The 3,153-nt window shown below is 39.9% G+C and overlaps 1 protein-coding gene across 2 annotated transcripts in view; it reads right to left on the minus strand.

Annotated features, from left to right (window-relative positions):
• The window catches only part of Setd2 (SET domain containing 2, histone lysine methyltransferase), a 132,969-nt gene that overhangs the window by 33,332 nt on the left and 96,484 nt on the right, over window positions 1-3,153 (minus strand). The gene's annotated exons all lie outside the window — the stretch shown is intronic.

Here is a 3,153-nt window from a genome sequence, read left to right on the forward strand (position 1 = left end):
AAAAAAAAAAAAATCCAAAAAAACCAAAAACAAAAAATTAAACAAAAGGTCCCAGGAGATGGATCAGTCAGTAAGTTCTTGGTGCTCAAGCATGAGGGCCAGCATTCAATCTGCATGCAGCACTTGTAATCCCAAGGCTAGGGAGGCAGAGACAAGAGGTCCTTGGGGCTTGCTGGACAATCCATTGAGATTTAGTGAAGAGGCTCTGCTGCAAAAATATTAGGTAAGAATGACTGAGGAAGATGCTCAATGTTGACCTCTAGCCTCCACACACAAACACGCACATGTACATGCATACACACACACACACACACACACACACACACACACAGAAAATAAAAAATTTAAGGAGGTTGGCAACTGGGACTAAGAGCACTGGACTAAGAGCACAGCTAACCACCACCTAGTTCTAGGGAATCCAATGCTTTCTTCTGGCCTCCATGGGCACTGCGTGACACAGATCCACTTACATACATGCAAGCAAAACACTCATACACGTACATACATACCTACATAGTAAAATAGTTTTTTGAAGAGAAGGTTGGCAACAAGCAGATTCTAAAGAAAAACAAAATCCTCACCGGGCGTGGTGGCGCACACCTTTAGTCCCGGCACCTGGGAGGCAGAGGCAGGCAGATCTCTGTGAGTTCAAGGCCAGCCTGGTCTACACAGTGAGTTCCAGGACAGCTGGGGCTACAGGGAGAACCCTGTCTCAAAAAGACAAAGGAAAAGGAAAAAAAAAATATCCTAACCAAGCAAGGGCAAGATATCACAGAAGAAAATCAAGACAGCGGACAACTGTCTTACTTAAGACACATGTAAATCTCAGTTATTAGAAGCCCCCCAAACAAAATTTTCCTCATATATGAAAATTTGTGAAAAAGGGACAATACTATGTTTTAGTGAAAAATGGGTTTCCAATTAAATGGTGCTGGAACATCTATATATTTACTTAGGAGGAAAAAAAAATGAAACCTGATGGTTACAAAATATAAAAATGTTAATTCCAAATGGACTGATAATTTAAATTTGCATTGAAGTTTCTTTAAATTTCATTTCAAGGGCAGAGAAAATTAATTTTCTTTTTAACATACCTAACTTTTCTTATAAACAAGTACTTCTTCTCTCTCTCACTTTTATTCCCCTTTAATTCTAGGATTAAACCCAAGGCCTTGTACTTGCTACACAAGCAACTATCACTGAGCTATATACCACAACCCCTTTTTTGAGACAGGGTCTCACTAAATTGTCCAAGCTGGTCTTCAACTTGCTATGTGGCCTAGGCAGGCCTTAGATCTCTAATCTTCCTAACTCAGTCTTCTGAATAACTGGTATTAAGTCCCATGCCACCAAGTCCAAGTCTAAATAGCATTTAAATGAGCCAGATGTAGTGACACACACTTTTAATCTCAGCACTCGGGAGACAGAAGCAGGTGGATCTCTGTGAGTTAAAGCCCGGTCTGGTCTATACAGCAAGTTCCATGCCTGCCAGGGCTACACAGAGAGACTCTGTCTTCCAAAAGAATAAAATAATAAATATGATTAAATACAAATTATTTTTAAGAACTAAAACCCTATTAATCTTCACATCTATTAAGATTATGAGAAAAGAAATGTGTTAAGATTTATCAAGAAAACTTTATACTCATTCATCTAAAGACAATACTAACTCCAAAAGCTACTGTTGTCTCTATCAGAAGTCAATTCAAAGGATCAACTGTGTATGATTTGATTGGTAAGATTTTGTTGTTGTTTTGGTCTTTTTGAGACAGGGTACGTAGCCCTGTAGCTCTCACTAGCCTAAAACTTGCCTTCTGCCTCTGACAAATAAATGCTTGGATTACAAGTATGACATCATGTCCAGCCTTGACGGGTACATCTTTTTTTTTTTTTTTTAAACTTTCTTCCATTTATTTATTTATTTTGTCAGGGGAGGGGGCACAGTGCACTTTGCAAGAAGGCTATCTTTCAGGAACTGGGTCTCTCCTATCATGAATCTGGATGATGAACTAAGATCTTCAGGCTTGGCAACAAATGTTTTTAACCTACTGGGTCATTTTGGTGGCCCCATTAAAAAAAAAAAACTCTGACATATACACACATACACACATACAAACACACACACACGTGTCATCTTGCCACTCCCCACCCCTTTTGTTTTCATGTCATCTTTTTAAAAAAAAATCTTATTTATTATTTTTATTTTATGTGTATGCATGTATTGCCTGCATGTAGGTAAGTACACCCATGTCATGCAATGCCCGTGGAGGACAGAAGAGGCTGTCAGATCCCCTGGGACTAGAGTTAAGGACAGTTGTTAGCTGCCATGTGGGTGCTGGGAATCAAACCTGGGTCTTCTGCAAGAACAATCAGTGTTCTTAACCACTGAGCCATCTCTCCAGCCCTCATGTCATCTTTTTTTACGAGTATGACTTGGGTATTTTTTGATTTGCCCAAATGACAAAAACTCAATTGGTCACTTACATATATGACATATAAATGATTATTAATTTTGGTGTTTTCATTCCCTATTTCCCTTCTCATCCTCTCCTTCTAAAAGCCTTCTTCCCAACAAGCTCCCCTCCTACTTAAAATGTTTAAATTACAATTTTAAAAAAAATTTTACTTATTATTTTATGTAAATGAGTGTATTGCCTGCATGTAGGTAGGTGCACCCATGTTGTGCAATGGCCAAAGAGGTCAGAAGAGGGCATTGGATCCTCTGGAACTAGAGTTACAGACAACTGTTAGACATCATGTGGGTGCAAGGAATTGAACTCAGATCTTCTGAAAGAGCAGTCAGTGCTATTACCCACTGAGCCTCTCTCCAGCACCCCCCAATTTTTATATTGTGTAGTGTGTGTGCATCCATGACATTCCACCGCATGTATGTGTGGAGGTCAGAGGACAGCTTGCAGGAATCTGTTCACTCTTTTCACCATGTGGGTCCTGGAGATTGAATTCAAGTTCATCAGACTTGGCAACAGGTTCTTTTACCCAGTGAATCAACTGGCCACTCCCCTACCCCCTCTATTTTCATGTCTTTTTTTTTTTTTGGTCTTTTTGAAACAGGGTCTCCCTGTAGCCCCAGCTGGCCTGGAACTCACTATGTAGACCAGACTGGCCTCAAACTCACAGAGATCCATCTGCCTC

This window comes from Nannospalax galili, unplaced genomic scaffold, assembly GCF_000622305.1.
Source record: "Nannospalax galili isolate Female #2095 unplaced genomic scaffold, S.galili_v1.0 scaffold1050, whole genome shotgun sequence".
Classification (NCBI taxonomy): Eukaryota; Metazoa; Chordata; class Mammalia; order Rodentia; family Spalacidae; genus Nannospalax; species Nannospalax galili.